This window comes from Aythya ferina, assembly GCF_964211825.1.
Source record: "Aythya ferina genome assembly, chromosome: 5".
Classification (NCBI taxonomy): domain Eukaryota; kingdom Metazoa; phylum Chordata; class Aves; order Anseriformes; family Anatidae; genus Aythya; species Aythya ferina.
Window position 1 is genome coordinate 43,734,759 of NC_140301.1, and position 18,907 is coordinate 43,753,665.

Consider the following 18,907-nt stretch of genomic DNA (forward strand, 5'->3'; position numbering starts at 1 on the left):
TAGTGAGAGAAGCATGGCCTAGCTTGTGCTCTGCAGTGATCTCAGCCTGCTCCACAGGGCTGCAGTAGGACGTGCAGGCAGATGAGCCTCCTTCAAGCCAGCTGTAAGCCTTACTGAGCCATGGGTGGCTTGAGATAGCTTTTCTCAGCAGGAGCTAGGCAGATGATTTGGGGTAGGAGCTAGCCAGGTAAGGTGGATTTCTCACTTTTTCCCACTAGCCAGAGTACAGGAGATGCTGCATTTATTGATCCTGGGCATTGAGGAGGACACCACCGAGCTGTCCCATGCCTCACCCATATCACCACCGTCCAGCCTCTTCCCTCGAGGGGCTGCCATGCCACTGCATTGTCTGTGCTTGTTGGACCTTGACTTTAGTAGGGATGTATTCGTACAGCCCAGAGCGAACTAACATCCTAAATTCCCTACCTTCCCCTCTGCCTCCTAAGTCCCTTTACCTGTATTTTTTTGGTACATAGCAGCAGCTAATTCATTAGTGTTGTTATCAGAAGCGTTGCACCAGTGACATTAGTGCAAGGACTGCAAGTCTTGTTGAAATCTCAGGGCATTACATACACACACAGAGGCAGAGCTGCTCTGATCTACAAGCTCTTGGCTGGGGAAACAAATCACTCTCATATGGAGTGCTTTATTTTTACAGCTCAGCCCAGACTCAGCCCTGTCAGCTTGCCTTTTTCCAGTGAACTCTTTGGATGCTCAGCTGAATTAAATTGTCACAGCCGACTCCAGGTTCTTCATTTTCACTAATTACCCAAATTAGCAATTTCCCTCTGACGTCAACATGGGTGTTGCCTGAGGAGTGACTAAATGAGACCCTCAGGAGTTGGCCTCTTATGTGTTTTAGGAGGTTTTTTTTGTTGCTGTTTGTTTGTTGTTTTTTCTTTTTTTTTTTTTTTTCCCTCTTGCTTTGATGAGGGTGTGAGAGAGGGTTTGATAGAAAACTTTCTAGCCTGGCTCTCTTTGGTTACTTTTTCCATGAAAGGTAACAGATGCTCATTGTGACGTGAATGTAATTTCAATATCTGCAGAGGAGAAACGATGACCGGAGCCATCCGAGCTTAAAGGTTAGTTTATTTCAAATGATTTTGACGTCAATAGGCGACGATATATATAGCAAAATATTTTTCCTCCTTACCGCAGGGCCTTTAAAAGGATATCTTTGTTGTGTTAGTTGCCATAGCAGTGACTAGTGTGGATATATATACATATGTGGATGTATATATACAAGGAGGGATTCCCCAACCCCGGGGTTGATTGTGTTGGCTTCTCAGTGCTTCTGTGGTTGTATTTCCTCTTCTTTCCCTGGCTCCACGCGCTCCAAGGTGCTCCGAGGCACTAAGATGGCTTGTGAAGAATTCCCCAGTGGGGAAAACGAATATTTTCGGTCAACCATCTCGAAGCGTGGGCCTTATGGCGTTTGGCAGGGCTGGGTTATTTGGCAGTTATCTATGAAAGCAGGTAGTGAAGCCAGGGCAGGGCTCCCCCACTGCTCCCCCGGTGCCTGGGTCGTTTGTGTGCAGAGCAGATGACAGAGACTGGTGAGGCGACGTGGCTCCATAAATAAATTAAAGGCCATTAGTAAATGTGCTGTTTACTATTTAGATCACTTCACATGTGCCCGGCTTGTGCTGAAAGGCCTCTGACATATTTAGCTCATCCTCACCTTAGAATAGATTTTATCTCTGTGCTCATGTTTCAAAACTGCTCCTCCCTTTCAGCAACCTACTAACATACTCCAGAGATCTTCCTGTCGGAGCTTTCTCTCATCTTCCTTCCTTGCCTTTTCCCTTGCTGTCTGCCCTGGGCTCTGTTAACAGGGGGGCTTTGATCTAGACCTGAAACGGTCCCCGAGCACAGCCCTTCAGGAGTCAAATGCTCGCAGAGGGCTTCTTGGTCTCCTTCTAGACAAGCTGTCATCTCAAGCCAAGCCCTCTTCTATCCTCACACTGTACCGTAGGTGCTATTCTTGCTCTGGCCCCGAAATACTTAATAACACACCGAGCGGTATGATTACATCCATGCTGTGTGCTCTGTCTCTCTGCTGTCTGTAGCACTCCGTTTGGCTGCCCTTCTGCATGCTGGTTCCAGGTAAAGCACCTGGCAAAGCACAGCCTGCACGAGGGATGGGGAGATGTTCTGCGTGTGCTTTGTTCCCACCTTGTTTTGTAGTGCTGTGCACACAGGAGACCCGTCCTGTCCAGAGACACGGTGTAGAAAAGTTTCTTGTCTCAGGGACTCATTCCTCCTGGCTATCATCTGCTGCCTGGGTGCAGAGCTCCCTGGTCCACCAGGTACCACCCATGCATGGGCTGATGGTGCCTGCTCTGTTCCACAATTGCAAGCAGGAGCCTGGCTGGCTGTACGAACAGGACTTGGGGACAGCAGGGCAAGGGGAATAGAGCAGTCTGCACACAACTGCCCTTTCCTTCTTATGCTTCCTCAGCTTCACCCAGGTCTCTGCCTTTGCTCAGCTTGCTGAGGGAGAAAGCTGTGGTGCTCTGGACAGCTCAGTGGGTGGTTTTGGTGTAGAGGTGAAGCTGTTCTGGTCCTTTGCTATCTGAATACCATTTGCTTCATAAGTATTAACAAACCACAGGGCAGTCCTGAATGTGATGTGGGTGTAGGCTCCCACCTTGCTGCTCCTCATTAAGAGGGAAGGGTTGCTGCTATCTGAGAATACACCGGAGCACATCTTCAGCACTGCTTGCACATCTCGTGTCAAACTGGACCTGACCGGGTGCTGGTGAAGGAAGAGCATGTTTACACAATGCTGCCCTGGAGAGCAATGGCTGGGAACCTGGACAAGCCAGCTATGTTGTGTTTAAACTCTTGCTTCCCTACAGTAGTGTGTTTTTTGTTTGTTTGTTTGTTTTTGTTTTCCCGATATTGGGCCCTTTTCGCTTTACCTATGCTTCTGTATTAATGCAGCCAGCTGAAATTCAGCTTTTTCTCTTTTTCACCCATGTTTGTTACCAAGTAAGATGCTGGAATGAGAACTTGGCTGGCCATTGTGTTGATGACAAATGAAAGAGAAGCAAACACAGCTTGCTTGTCTGCAGCTACAGTGGTTCAGCGGGGCTGGCAGTAGTAAAGACATGTTATTTGTTGATAAAACACACAACGCCAAACTCTGAGAAGGAGCTGAGATAGCATCTCAGTGTGATCGTCTGCCTGTCCCGCCTGCACCTTCAGAAATCACAGCTTGTTGTGCTGGCTTAACCTGCAGGAGCTGAAACTGGGCACAGATTCTGGTGCTTAGACTGGGATGGGTGCTCTGCAAGTGGCTGTGAGCACTTGGAAGGGAGTGAGGAGCAAATAATGGCATGCCACTTACAGAGTGATGTGCATGTGCTTGCACACTCATGCTTGGTCTGCCTAGTATGCGTGTGCCCTGGTGTTAGATAATCTTTATTTATGTAATGTATATCTATGTAAATGCATAGAAGTGCCATTTAAAAGAGTGAAGGCAGAGTGTCCCGGTGCAGTTGGTGCTCCCTGCAGGCTTATCTCTCCAGCATTATACCACTTTTGTTTCCCCCTTGTCTGACTCCTCTGCTGAGGCTGCAGACTCCTTGTGCTTCACATGTCTGCCTTTGCATTGCCTGTCCCCATTAAACCATGCTTCCCCAGACTGTAGTCCCTTCAGGGCAGGATGTTGGGGTGTTTCTGCTGGGTGATGGAGCCAGCTTGTCCTCTGCAGCACATGCGTGTCCCAGGAAGGGATGGCAGAGAGCTGGTCCCAGCTGGGCACACACGTGAACGAGGAGGAAGCAGTGTGAGCCTGCTCAATGATGAAGCTATGAGACTGTGAATGACCCCGAGGGGTGTTGGATAGGAATGAGAGTAACAGTGACAAAACGAGGATGTCCCCAGGTGTGGGGTGAATGTAGAGACCTGCTGAGAAGGGGATGAGGATCCTCCATGGAGAAAATGTCTGAGCTCGCGTCTCTGCCCTGCTGCTCGTGAAAACAAAGGGAGCTGCTCTAACAAAGCTGCATGGGAAGGGGTGCTGGAAAGCAGCGTGTATCAAATTCTCATAATTACGGTGGTAGCTAGCATAGTAAGAGACAGACCTTGGACCATAAAGCTGGCAGCCTCAATGGCTGCGAGGCGCGGGACGGTGAGGAACGTGGAGCTGCGGCGGGGAGACGTGACTTTCCGAGGTTACACGGTGGGGCAGCAGGGTAGCCAAGAACAGTGGCCCGACTCCCAGGCCACTATCTTAGCAACATGACCACACTCAGCTCGGTAACAGGAGCCACGCTGAGCCTTTGCCAAGAGCCAGCTTGGCTCTGCTCTGAATGGTCACCATTTTTGAGGTTTTTTGGGGGAAAAAATACCAGTTGAACAGTAAATAAACCCATTCTTTTCTAGCTTTACACAGAAGCAGAGGTACTAAAAGCACTAATGTTGGGAAACCAAAAGTATTGTTGGCTTTCTTCGTTGCCCCAAACCTACCAGGAGGCAGAAAATCTTCATCTTGGCTGGTATCTTCCAAGAGAAATGTTCCTTCTGAAGCTGCTGCCTCTGTTTTTGAAGGATCCCAGATGCTGGGTGCTCCTCCAAGATTTCTTGAGGTTTACTCACTACAGACACCGTGGTGGGGAAGCAGGACCGTAACAAACCTGGCTTCTCACCTGTGTAGAAGGTTGCTTTGATAAGTCAAAGCCCTGCAATAAGTAGTCTTCATCTCATCCACTCATACTTTTGAATTTAGTCTCTTTATTTACTGATCAGACACAGCAATGACCTCTACCTTGACAATAAAGCAACTGACCCCCAGTTACTTTCTACATGGCAATAAATAAATTGATGCAGAGTTTATGGATATTAGGGACACTGGTCCAGGCTCAGAACAGCAGAGCCCGTTTAATTTCAAGAGCTGGATCTCCACAAAATGTTCACAGCAAAGCCCCAAACTAGGTGCAATAAACCTAACACCAGCCAAGTTTGCAAACCTGGGCTGAATTGCAGGAAAGCCCTGGGCCAGGTTTTGAAGAAGCCCAGGGCCAGGTTTCCAGTTAGCTCAGTTAGCTTGAAGCCACTATTTTTTTAATTTTTTATTTTTTTTTTAAAGGGGGGGGGGGGGGCGGCTCCTGATCAGATTTTGATCTTCCTACAGGGTATGCTTCAAGTGATTCCCACCAGCCAGGATTTGGGTTTGCCGCTGCCAGATATCAAACCTGCTGGGGGCTGCATGGTGGCTATGTCCAGAGACAAGTTTCAACCATGCTTGCGCCCTGGTCCACACAGGGCTGGTGCCCCAGGAACGTGCTCGCAGCCCAGGCAGACAGCTTCCCCTATAGCTTGCAGCGGTTTCATTTTCATTGGGTTTCAGCACTTGGCCTTTTGGGCTGAATTTCACGCCAAGTTTTCCAATCCAAGAGGCCCGCAGGCCTTGTGGACATGCAAAACCACCAATGTAACGAAAATTGGTTTAAAATTGATTTAGTTTGAAGAAAAAAAAAATCCAAGCCACCATGTGGAAACATTTAGAAGAGTCAGTTACCAAGTTTAGCTAAATGGAAGTAAATGCATTTAAATGTGTCCATATAGAGCACTGGCGCTGGAGAAAGTAAATCTATTTACCATGAGTTTTAATTAAACCAGTTGAGCTCTTGTTTTAATAACCAGTGGTGAGTAAAAATTGCCAAAACACTGACATCTCTGCTTAGACTCCCAGCAATGCACGCTCTCCCAGTCACCTTTGTAAACCTTCCTGGACACACAATTTTTCTTTCGGGCATTGGTGTTTAGGTCCAGAGCCTTGAGACACTTATTAAAATGTCTAAATACTGCTGATTTCTAAGAGGATCTAAGGATCTAATACCTTTGAGGATCTTGGCTTGCAGGTCTCATTCCAGGTCTCATTCCTATTAACCTGAGGGGAGGTTTCTACCCTTCTTGGTCAACTGAACAATTTTGACAGAGCTGTGGGATCCTAAATGATTGAAGCCCAGTAGCAATTTATGGTATTTTTGGGGAATCAAAGCTACAGAGTAGCTGAAATCCCAAACTTTTGAGTTTCCCCACAGTGAAGAGGATTTTGTGCCATGCTGTCACTGGCATCGTGGGCTCTTGGAAACCATGTCCAAGCACACCCGCTTGGGGCTGAGTTGCATTTAGTGATGTGAGACCTGTTCAAGTCAAAGCGCCCCATTCGGTTGAGCAAAGGCCCTGAATTTGGCCTGTTTCAGTGTAGTCTGGGTGATTTCCAGCTGAATAAACAGCACTTGCAGTCCCACAAGGGTCCAGGTAGCTCCATCCTGACAGCAGCACGGAGGAGACTTGTAGCTGGTGTTGCTGAGCCCTCATTGCAGAAATTAGCAGTATCAGGTCTTTGTCCTGCAGTTGTTTTGTTCTGGTTTTGTTGTTGTTTATTTATTTTTTTTTTGTGTGTGTGTTTTTTTTTTTTCTTCCCCTTTGGCACAGTGCTAGTATCCCCTTGTGTGCCTGCTGCGTCTGCCTGGAGCCTCTGCTCCCCGTCTTCCCCTTTCCCATCCGCCGCTCTGCGCAGCCACACGCACAGACACGGCAGCCTCAGAAGTGACGTGATCAAAAGGTTTCAGATGGGCTCTGTGTGTTATGAAATGATTCGAGGCTAAAAGCCCAAAGGGGGAACTCCATCATGAATTCCCCATGTATAACTAATTTGGGAAAAGGGATTAAAGCGGGACAGAGCCTCTCTCTTTTTCTCCCCCTCCTCCATGGCCCCTTTCAGAAAATTAGGGGGCCCCTCTCCAAGGAGAAACTGTTGAAAATTGCACACTGCTTTCCCTTCCCCTTCCTCCTGAACATAGCCAGAACAGCAATATACATTTCTGAGGTTTGGCAGCAGCATCTGAAAGCGTGTTTTTTTGCCAGAGAAGGACTGGCTGATGGGGGCCGAAGTGCATGTGGGCTTAGGGGACACTCAGGGCAGGGAAGGCACGGCACCTGTACCCTCTCCTCCAGCCCCTGCTAGTAGGGATGGTATTCAAACTGTTTCCCCAAGGGTGCCCAATTATCGAGTTCATCTTCGTTCCCTGGGCTGTATCGTCGGCTGCTGGAACGAGACCCGTCGGCTGTGATTTGTGCCTGAACTTCGGTTTCATAACAAATGCGGAGACGGTTGTTCTTGCGACAGACCTCTCTTGGATTGAACAAAGCCATGTACGGCCCATGTGCGGTCCATACAGCCGAGAAATACGATGTTAGCTCAGCGAGTCTGGAGCTAGCAACAATCCTGGTTTATGTTAGACTTCTCCCTGCTAGCATGTCGAGGCTTTTCTCCTCCCCGTTTCTGTCCGCCCCGTCTGCCGTGGCACCAACCCCATTTGCTTGCGAAGAGAAGGACTGCTGCGGTTCTTGTTGCTGCGACGTCGAGGCTCGTATCTTGTGCTCTAGTAGTAATACATGTTTTTTACTTGAAGTCTAGTGATGTAAGCCTCCTCTTACAACACAGAGAAAGAATTTTCCATTTCATTTCAGAATTTTCATGGAAAAATTGAAAAGGTTTTTTGGGGAAAAAGTGTTTTGCCCAATGAACTTGAAACGCAGAGTATTTTCACGGCTCTGAAGCTGAAAAGTTTTTCCTGCATATTGTCCTCTGCTCCTTTTTTTCTTTTAAAAGATAAAGGGAGAGTGAAAATGAAAATGAAAAAAAAAAAAAAAAAAAAGAGGTATTCCTTCTTTTACAAAGATTGCAAAATGTCAACCCATTAATGAAGTTTCGTTTTGAGCATTTTGCTGAAGTTAAAAACAAAAGGGATGTTTTATTAGAAGCTTCTATTAAACAAAAATCCAGACTAGTTCCTGTTACTGAAAGTGTGTTTATGGGCCCAAACCTGTCTTTTTGGTCCATTTTTGAACAGCATCAAGGACGTGGAGGCTCCAGGGCATGCCTCAAGCCTCTGGGTGCTGCAGCAATGTGCATAACATGCTTCAACGTTTGCTTACAGATATTTCCTTATTGCCTCTCACCATAATGAAGGGCATAAATACAGGCATTTAGCTTGCCACCTTCCCTGGCCTGCGATGCAAGGAGGCATTCATGTTGCCCTGTGGCTAAACTTTGCTCAACTTCTTCCGCAAGCCCGTGGCAGCAGGGTAGATGGAGCTATTCCCACTGCTCCTGAAGTTCGAGCCCCCATCAGAGGAGCTGCAGCCATCAGCGTGGGAGAGGAGAGAGGGGCTGCTGTTGTTCGTGTTTGTGCATGGCTGGGTTCCACTTTGGCAGACGGGAGAGACTGCAGTCTGAAAGCCGTGGGCTGATAAGTGGCTTTTGAGAGATAAGATATGAAAGACTCTGTAATTCTGGACGAGAGTGTTGAGTAGTTTATATGTGTAAGTCCAGATGTTCAGTAAAAGGAGCTGTTCCAGCCCTTCAGCTGTGTACGTCTGCCTGCACGTGTATGGTCTGGTGTGCTCATGACCCTGGGCGAGTGATGGTCCCCAAGAGCAGCGGGCAGGGCACTGGGGCTCAGGGGAGCCACGGGGCTGATATTCAGCTGTAGTCTCTTCTATTCTTCACTGACTCCCTCCTCAGTAATGAGCAAGGCAGAAAGTACCTCTCTGCTTGCATTCGATGGAGCTAAGGTGAAAGTAGTCACTGCAAGGCAAAGAGAAGGATTGTCCCTGCCTCTAGTGTCAGGCTCCGGGAACACAGTTCATCCTGGGATTTGGGGATGTAACTTGCTTATCGGTGAAGCTGCTCAAGTATACCTATTCCAGAAAGTGCTTTTCTTGCAAAAAGCAGGCTTCTGTCCAGAACAGCTGCACCAGTTAACTGTTCTTAAATGTGAATCATAGCTGAACGAGGGCAGCGTTTAACTAGAAGTGTATCTTATCAGCAGCCTGTGGCTCAAGCATGCAGTCACAGGGTAAGTGCTGTTTTAGGAAGAGGCAGACTCAGGGCCAGGTTCCAGGCATCTGTCAATTGCGGGTAGCTTCCCTAAAATGGATGTAGCTATATTGATTTAAATAGGGTTTAGCCCTGGATGTTCTGCAAGTATGTGAACTATCGACGTCCAGAATTTTTCCAAGCAGGCACATCGTTTTTTATTGTGAGCAAGATCACTGAAGACAGGCAAAGAGATACACAGTTGGATTTTTTTTTTCCTCTGGTCTCCATGAGTTTTGGGTGGATGAGTTGGTTCATCAAACATGAGCTTGCTTAGTTGATTTTTGAATAGAAACAGGTGAGCATCTGTACTTAGTGGGGGTGTTTCAGTACCAACTTTTCACGATCTGTCTGTTTGTGTCCCTAGAGATGAAATGTGTGTGGGACCCTTTGTTTTGGTCATTAAGCATCACTGAGTTTCTCAGGTGTTCCCAGGGGAGGTTATTCTGGGCCTGAGGAGCCCAAGTGAGGTGGTGGGGACCCACCTGCAGGGTGGGATGTGTTCCTGGAATGCCCTTCAGAGCCTCACGTGCCATGTGCTTGTGCCCTCCTCACTGGGAGGATGGTGACCCTGGCAGAGGGGTGCAGCTTGTGGTGGTCTTGTCTTCAAACTGGGGCAGTTTGTGTGCTGGAAATGTGTGAGTTGTGCAGTGGCAAATATTTGCCAGTGGGAAAAGCCCACGAGAGACAAAAAAAAAAAAAAAAAAAGGCATGGTGGGCTTGTGCTGTCACAGTGTAGGAAAGAGATTTGGCTGGGAAGAGCTCATAGGCTAAGGAGGAGCAATAAACACAGGGTAGAAGAAAGACTTGCATAACTGAAGGGCTCTGTGTTGCTGGCTGCCACTGTGTGTGTCTACGCACATGGGTTCAGTGAGGAGCGAGCTCAGCAGCTTAGAAAGCCAAGGAAAGCTGGAAAAGGGGCATGTGGCAGGTGTGAAGAAGGCCAAAACTGGACAGAAACTGAGGTGGAGAGATGGAGGGAGTTGAGCCAGCCGGTGCTTAGTCCAGCTGGAGCTGCAGAAGCCCTCTGTCCCTCCAAGCTGATTTCTCTGGCAGGTTCTTTGCTAGGGCCTTCACCAGGCCCACGTGGCCAGGAGGTCTAGATGTGGGAAAAGGGCACTGGGAGCTCTGGGCTCCGCACAGCCCTGACCATCTAACATTGTTCCAATCCAACCTCCAAGTGCAACGAGGAAAAGTGCTTAGGCACAGAAGCGGCCTGGCTGTTGGTGGCATGACCAGCGCAAGGTGCTGCTTTGGTATGTCCTAGGTATGCCTATCTTCCCAAATACTCCTGTCCCACTGGGGCTTTCAGACATCACCAGCTGCTCCTGCTGGACACAGTTGCAGAGCAACACGAGCACAGTGCTCTTCTGTTCCACATTACAGCCCAGGATCCGCCTCTGTTGCCATTAACACACATTCCTAGCTCTGATTCACAGTGGCATCTCTCTCTGCTTCTTATTCATTACCCAAACATCTTGGCTAGCAGGGGCCTGTTAGTGGCTTTGGCCATTTGGAACAAACGGCGGAATCTTATGGTAAACCCAGAGACACTTTATGGAGGTGTAATATCTTGGTTTTGGTTTCCATCACATTTTTATAGTGCAGAGGCCAAAAACACATCAAAGAAGCAAGTCTGGCAGTGAGCACCAACCCCAAATTCATTACACTCCAATTAGGCTGTTAAGAGGAGATAAAAGAAGCAGCAAAACTGTATGCCCTCCTCAACTACTGTTTGCTGAGGTTCCTTCTCTCTTTTGTGGTGTGGGTCCCCAGGCATCTCAGTCCACCAGCACCAGCGGTGTTGTGTGCCTGGGGACAGCTGAGGCATCCTTCTCATTAAAGCAATGATTGGATCAAAGAGCTCTGGCCGGCCCAAGTGCAAGAACAAAGGGTTTTTTTTGTGCATCTCCATTTGTTACTGGTCACTTTTTCACCATTTCACTTCATTGTCCTCCTGTGTGTGGTTCGTAAGGGATTGAGCCGCAAACATGTTTCTCAGATGTAGGTTCCTTGCTGTGAAGTGTGAAGGCCCATACCTTAGGGAGATGATGGGCTTAGGGGCAATGGGTCCAGCCTCTGCAGCACCCTTTGCTCGGAGGTCTCCGTAGCCCTCCCTTGGTCAGGTTCATTCCTGTGGAAACAGGAACAAAGCTAAAATTGCTAGGCAATAGGTATCGAGAAAGGAAATCAGCAGCTTGGTTGTGACTTGAATATTTGAGGGATACAACACTGCATTTCCCTGACCCCTCTCAGTGGCTTGTTAAAATGGCAAATGTTGAATTTTGTGCCATTACATCCCATGCTGCTGAGTGCAGAGGCTAGCAGGGGCAATGAAGCACCCACGTAGCAAAAGCATCCACAGTCAAAACTGATGTTGCAGTTAGCTACTAGTACCAGTAGTTCTAAATAAGTTAATCTTTTCTATATTTACCAACATTTTGTTTGTGGTCTAGATGCCTAAATAATTGTTTAGTCTTGTAGAGAGAACCAAAACAGTTTTCCAAACCAACAAACAAGAATCGTATCTTTTAAATGACATTGGATTTGGTTGTTTTTTAAAGTGGTGGCATCTTGAAACATGTAAACTCCCTATAGTCAGTCAGAAAAATGGGGATTTCCTTCCCTGATTCATTCCCAAACAGCTTCAGGAGTGATTCCTTCTGCTTAGAATACCTAATAAAATCTGCAGAAAATCCTTGACAGCTTTATGGATAACACAGGGTCTATCCTCAAGTGGATCTAGCTTTGATGGATAAAGAACACTTCTGCTAGTTGATATGTGCTAGGAGTGCCCTTTCATGGAATGCTGACAATGTTAGGACAGGGTGCTATGTGGTGCCACCTGGGAAGCCCAGAACTTGGGTAGGATGGGCAGGGAGCTCATGAGTGGCCCTCAAGAAGGTGCTGCATGTAGATGGTACATCCAGATAAGCTCTGTCCTAGCTGGTGGATGGGGTCTGTGCCTGAGCCCCCTGTCAAGGCATGCACCATCTCTTCTCCTCCACGCGACCTCGTGGTCATGGGATGGAAACCTGGGCCCATGGGCTGGATCTCCTCCAGCCGTGTTCTGTCCCCCAGCGGTCACCATGACTTCAGGATGCATCACAGCACGAGCCTGCCATGGCGTTCAGCTGCAGCCTCAAAACAGCCAGCTCTGAGTCAAGGGACAGCCTGTTCTTTCTGAGCACTGCATGACAAAAGAGGCAAAGACTCAGCGCATGAATGAAACATGTTGGGTAACAGTTTCTGTAAGGGCTGGGACCACTCACAGTTTGTCACATCTTATTAAACAAAGAAAATAAGTGATCTGTCTCTCTTTCTCGTCCTCTAGCTGTAGCCATGATGGCTAGAGCTGCCTTTGCCTAATTTTTCTCCATCAAGATAGTGCTGCCTTTGGGTTGGCATGTGAGCTCATCTGAAAGTGTATAGACTGTCCTGTCCTCCCAAGGCATTTACTTGGTCTCACCCATGCTAACGTGTTTTCATCAATCTTAGGGAATTCTCTTTCTTTCCTGGTAAAGACCGAAGTCTTCTGTCCTCCTGGCTGGAAGTGACAGCCAAAGAGACTGCGCTCCTGCCTGCGGACCTGCACGGTTCTTTCTTCTGTGTGGCTGTAGGCTTGTAGAGGAACCTGGGTCAGCTCCTGGTCACCAAGGAGATGGAAAACCCCCACCCTGCTACCCCACCCCTCCCTGACCCCAGATAGCAGAGAGCAATCAATGTCTCGGGGGGTGAGCCAGCATCAAGAGGCCCCTCTCAGCTTTTTGCCGGTGAGGAAACGGCTGCGGGCGGGAAGCCTCAAAGGGATCCTTCAGCACAGCCCGAAAAGAGTTTCCCAAGCTGTTATGTTTACGCTCGCCGCAAAGCCACGGGGGAGGACAACCTTTCAGATGCTTTTGATTCAGCACGCTCTGGCACAAACCACGCTCCCTTCATCTGTTTTTTTGCAGGGGAGCGTTGGGCTTGGATGCTTCTCCCCAGCATGTAGAGCCTGCCACAGCACTGCACATGAGGGACTGACCTCTGTGGCAGTGCCAAGGCTGGGGAAGGGCACACCAGAGCCCCTGTCCCACTCCCTGAGGAAGGAACAGGGTACAAAACGGACCGACTGCTTGCTTGGCAAAGGACAGCACTAATTTGCTTGAGATAAGACAAATATCTCAGGTAGGACAGGAGCAGGTGCCAACTCATTTGTTCCTGATTCCAGGTTCAGTTATGTGAACTAGGAGGAAAGGGAGAAAACTTACCACTCCTCCTTGTCTGTGTCTAGCTGCTGGGATGCAGTCCTGGGTCCCGTATTGGATTGGGATCCAAACGCACAGCACTCCTCCCTCGTGTCCTCATCATCGTTGTTGTGCAGGGGAAGGAAAGCTGGTGTGAAAGGACACCACAACATGCACCCTCACATGGTGTGGGGCATGTCCCCATCACACAGTTGCTGTCCGGATCTCCAAATACCTGCAGGATAGCCCCATCCATGATAGTTTTCCCTCCTCCCCCCTTTACAGTTCTTAACTTTGAAGGTTTCAACTTCTTTTTCTGTTTTTTAAAAGCTTGTCTCCCTCAAGGGTCCCCCCTGCTGCACACACGCAAATGATCAATAAAAAGACTTCCAGAAGAAATTTGGTTTTGGCTGGAAATTGCATTCAAAAGCTTTCCCCGTGGAGGAAGACAAAAAGATTCCTACGGAAGGTTTTTAACTCTTCTGCCAGTAACTGTGGTTCTTTGGACCCGCTTGAGTGACCCAGCAGCTGGCAGTGCAGCTTCCCGTACTCCCTGCTTAATCTGTGTCACCATTTTCCAGCTAACAGGCATCCAGCGCTCCAAGAAAGTGTTGTCAGCTGGGTTAAAGCAATGTCAGGAACTAAGAACAACCCCTTATTGGTAAAGCATTTCGAAATCAGTGCCTCATATGGTGATAGTCAGAAATGTCTTGATGGTCCCTGGATGCGGCACCTCTTCTGCCACACGTTTCTTGAAGTAGCCATAGCCATAGCTGGGGTGAGAGCTACCGGGTCATCTCCTGCTGTGCCAACAACAGCCAGAGTTCTAGCCTCAGCAATGCACTTATCAAGCAGGTGGAAGCCTTGTTTCTTCCCATTTGTAATGTCTATGCTAGAATATTTTATTAATGAAGTCACTGATGTTTATTACCTACTAAATTATCTCCCTCTCCAACAATCTCTGAGGGTTATTACCACAAAGACTTGCACAACAGATGTTAAAAGCCATCAGTTTAAATCAACATATACTTTTATTAAAAACAAAACCGAATGTTTTTTTTCTAATCCCTGCATTCCAGTTGCTAAAGCTGAGATAATCTTCTGGAGAAGCTAATGGATATTGTTAATAGCTGGATTGAATTTATAAAGAGCTAGGAGAGAACAAACAGGAGAGCGGAGACAACCTTCAGCAGCAGCAACGATGGCAATCCATGGTGTTTCACTAGCAGGATTTTCTTTGTGCCTGCTGTTTCATCCAGTCACAATGATGTACAAGATGAAGGTGGATATTTGGAGTCATTCCTCACGTTTCCTTTCCCAGATTTAAAGGGTTTAGTGACTGTAATGTTGTGAGTGTATGTTTGTTGTCTCAGCTATTTCTCATTCCTTGTCATTCACTACAGAATCCTGTACAGGCTATTGTTTGTGGTCAATTTATTGCAATGCGATACTTCTGTGAAGGTGACTAAAGATCTGACATCTCCAGCCTAAGCTTCCTTTTTTTTCCTCACATGCTTACAAATGGAGCTAAGTCTAAGAATGCGTAGTCTAGGCTCCAGTCTCCCTTAAGGGAGACTCATGGCTGAGGATGAAGGATTTGGTTAACTACATGAGTGACATGGGGAGCAAATGAAAAGGTTTGAATCATGATTGCACTGAGTATGCCTTGTGGTCATTAATGAGCCCTAAGAAAGTAGCAATACCTTACCAAATTGAAACGATCTTACTAACCACCAGTCATGTATAATCCGTGCTGATGTGCATATTGTTGGACTTGTTATCAGTTTCCACAAAACCTCAGCTTTCAGCTCAGAGTTACTTGTATATCAGACTTCGCTAGAACATGCCCTGTGAGCTGACAGGTCTCCAGCTGACCTAAACTCAGAAACCAATTCTAGCATGAGAACTTCAGTGGAAAAATGTGTAATAAAACACCTCTTGCAACATTTCATCAGGTACTAGAGAAGGACTTTCTCCAAGAGACTATTTTCCTGATTTTTTTTTTCCTTACTTCACTTTGGGTAATTTTGTTTTAAGACCTGCCGTGAGTCATGTCCATCGTAGTGGATTAGGAATGGTGCCTTTGGCGTGTTTCAGAGTACTTGGTTTGGAAATAACAACGTTATGGTTTCTGCAAACAGTGTAAACTGAAGATGTGCAGAGCGCTCGTTCCTAGAGCTTCAGAGCGCCTCAAGGGATGGAAGGGCCAGCAGACGTGTCTCCCAGATTTCAACACGGGGAGGAGGCCATCTGCAACAAAGGTGCTCATCCCACTGCTGCCCCAGCATCCATCCATAACTTTCTCCCTCTCTGGCTGCCCACTGTTTGCACTAGGCCTCCAGCCCACCTCTAAAGGACCTCCTTGTGTGCCTTCGCCTTCCTTAGATGAAGTAATAGCCAGGCGCCCCTGGCTTCCTCTCCTTTCTTTCCATTCCTTAGCAGCGCAGAGCCTGATGTCACTCTCTCACAGATATGCAGGAGGTTCTCGCTGGGATTTTCCTCCCCGGGATAAATGCATAGTGTTTACTGTCTGTAGCTTTTCCGGTGGTCTCCCAGCCTCCAGCGAGGGGAGTCACGAGGTCTTTCCCCCCCGCCTCACGGTCTGTGGTATCTGTTGTTTTCCGAGTGCTGGAATCTCTGTCCCCGTTACGTAGCCCCAAACCTGACCTTGTCGGAGACCACACACGGGTGTCTCTGGATGAGAGGGGAATGTATGGAATGTTTTTCAATGAGCAGTTTATGAAATTCCTTTGCTATATGTTTCGGAAATTCTTTAAGTTAAAGAGCACAAACATTTCTCCAAGGAAACTGGAGTTTGTAGCAGCTCGAATGCAGGCACTTGTTTTGAAAAACATTCTTTACTCAGAGCGGGGAAAGAGCAGGGGGGTGGAAAAGATAAAAAGAGGAGGAGATGTAAACAAGGAAGCCTAATTCCTAGCTCCATATACTTGCAGGCAGGGATAGTGGCACAGTGGGGCTGGGTGCCTCCGTGGCCTAGCAGCAGCCTGCATCCTCTCCCAAGGCTTACTAGCCAGCAAACATGATGGAGAGCTGAACTGCCCCTGTGTGTGCCGTGGGGTGCAAGGGCTGATCCCCACAGGGCCTCATCCTGACCCACTGAAACACGGACATGGGGAAAGATAGGAAACAGAGCAGCCAACGCTGGTTGTGGAGCTGCCCAAGATGGGCAAAAGGGGACACTGAGGGCACAAGGGTGTCTTAAATCCAAAGACCTCTCCTGAAGAGAAGACAGGGCTCCAGGGTTTCTAAGAATGCTTTATGTGTTTCCATGTTGAAAATAACAAGATCAGGTGTTGAAACAAAGCTTGGCAAGGGGCACCGAAGGACATCTCCTGGTTCTCTTTTGCATGTCAGTGCAGTGCGGTGAGGAGGAGAGGGAGGGCTTCGGCTGGGCCCTTCAGAGAGGGGAAATCAGCCCAGCTCTGCCTGGGTGTGTGCTCCAAGCGCTGAGCTATTGTACGATAAGGTGGCACCACCTCTTCCTCTGTTTGTGTTTTTGGAAGAAAACGGACATGTTGCATATCTGAAGGGCCCTGGTTTTGGTGGGCATGCACCAGGGGAGCCTGGGAAGGGCCAGCGTGGGGTGAAGACAGAGGTGGGCATGGAGCTGCCTGTCAGGGCTGAGGTGCTCTGGGGTGTGCTCCAAAGCAGAATTATTAATTTTGAAAACTTGGTGGTTTCCAGGGACTGAGGACCTTTGTCTGGGACTTGCATACCTCAGTCCCACTTTAAGTGCCTAGGTCCCTTTTTGGATCTGGGCCTAATCTGTTAATTCAAACCCAGCTTGCATGCGTCAGAACTGTAAGCCAATATAGAGTTGGCAGGAAACGGCTTTCCTATCCTGTGAACATTTTCAACAATTTTTTTTTTAACCGAACCTGGGTTTTAAACTTGGGCCAACAGCCAAAATTTCAAAAATTTCTGCAAAATGAAAACCCAGGTTTTGATTTTTTTTTTTCCTCTAGCATCAGCTAAAACATTTGATTTTGATATTGACTTCTTCTTTGTATTTTACTCTTTTACTGCCAGTGGTTTAATTTTAAAAACAAAAGTGGAATTTAAAACTGGGGGGAGTTGGTTGAAATATGTCCCCCATCAAAAGTCTTGGGTTTGATGGATTGGCATATTCTGATCTGAAAAGCATTTCATCAGAAACAACCATGTACCGATTAGCTGCAGCTGTTGGCATCTGATGGCAGTGGTCTGCATTAAATAAGTATGTCAGTGTAATGGGACAGATGAAAAACACAACAGCTGGCACACACAGGCTATCTCACCAGAGTCACCACCTCATAGGCACAGGAGATGATTTTTCTTATTAGGCATGGTTCCTTATCTCCCACTAGAGGAACATGCGCAATGACTTGTAGTATCAGTGTATGAATCATGGCGACGGAAAAGGTTTGGATCTAGGACCTTTCACCACTGCAGACCATTTGAACAATAGATCCATAACAGTATCTTTTAACAAATTGCTTGAAGAAGTCCTCGTTCTTTGAAGTTAATGGAAAAAATGGTCTTTGACTTCAGTATGGCCAGGACTTCTTCCATCATAGTTAATCTTGAACTTGAATTTTATTTTTTGCGCCTTCTTTTATGTTGCCCTTTATGCTTGGCGCTAGTTCTTCCCTCCTTGGTTCTGCTCCAAAGACCATTGGAATCAATTGAAGTCATTCCATCAGCCTCAGTGGGCTTTGGAGCAAATCCCTTGCACACTAAACAATCTCTATCTCATCTTTCAAGTACTTCCTGCAAAATATACTTCTTTCACAAAGCTTTTAAGCACGGCAGATCCCGTGTAATGTTTGTAGTGCTTTGTGATAGACTTTTGGATAGTAAATTGTACGTGGATCGATTAAAGGATAAACAAGATTCACTGATCAGGTTGGCTCCACGTTTGCTCTGTAAGAACATGCAAGAAAATACATTGTTTATTAATACAGAGGACATGTAGAAAAATGTGATGAATTCCATTTAGAAACAGGTCTTGTGTCATAACTCTTTTACTGTCATGTAATATTCTCAAAGTGCTTTGTAGTATCTTTCCACATAGTTATGAGACAGTTCTGGAAATAAGATATGGAATTATAACAAAAATAAGCATGTGTGATGGTGATGTGTCTCTTGAATATTTTCTTGATTCCAGATGCTAATAAATAAAGCATATCATGCAATTTAAAAAATGCTGTGGGCAGAGAAAACCCAAGAGAAGTCAGATCCATATTCTAACATCATACCAGGTGTCATCTTTCCTTGGCGGATAGCGATCGCCGTTGGCTGGCCATATGGCAGCTCTCACCTGCCCCTATATGACACTCACACAAGCTGTACAAACAGACCCGTTTGGGCTGTCCCAAGAGAGTTTTCCATTGCCCCTTTTCTGTTCTGCTTGTTTTCTCTCTTCTTGGCCTTTGTCCGTGCTTCATTTCAGATGTGTTATCTGTGCCCTCTTTGTTCCCTCTCCTGCTTTCTGTCCTTCCCCTCACCATGATGAACACCAGTACTACAGTAACATTTCCAGACTCAGAAATGCCTTTTTGGTAGCACAGATGATATACAAGTGCAAAATAATAGACAACATTTGCCCTGAAAAGATCAGAAACAGGGAGAAGACACATCAGATGCACAAAAGTACTTTTTTGTGGATGAATAGCCAAACCCACTAAAACCTTTTTTCTTATCACAAGAGCTAAATTGCATCATCCTGCTTTCTTCTCAGTACCCCTGTTTTACTGTTACCTAAGTGGTAGCTCACTTTACT

General features: G+C 47.1%; 2 long non-coding RNA genes across 2 annotated transcripts in view; both read left to right on the forward strand.

Annotated features, from left to right (window-relative positions):
- Nucleotides 1-18,907, forward strand: part of LOC311437395 — a 152,017-nt gene that overhangs the window by 55,140 nt on the left and 77,970 nt on the right. The gene's annotated exons all lie outside the window — the stretch shown is intronic.
- The window catches only part of LOC311437398, a 37,293-nt gene continuing 19,337 nt past the window's right edge, over nucleotides 952-18,907 (forward strand). The window contains exon 1 of the long non-coding RNA XR_014693441.1: nucleotides 952-1,082. This is a non-coding gene — a long non-coding RNA (uncharacterized lncRNA). The remainder of the gene's footprint in view (nucleotides 1,083-18,907) is intronic.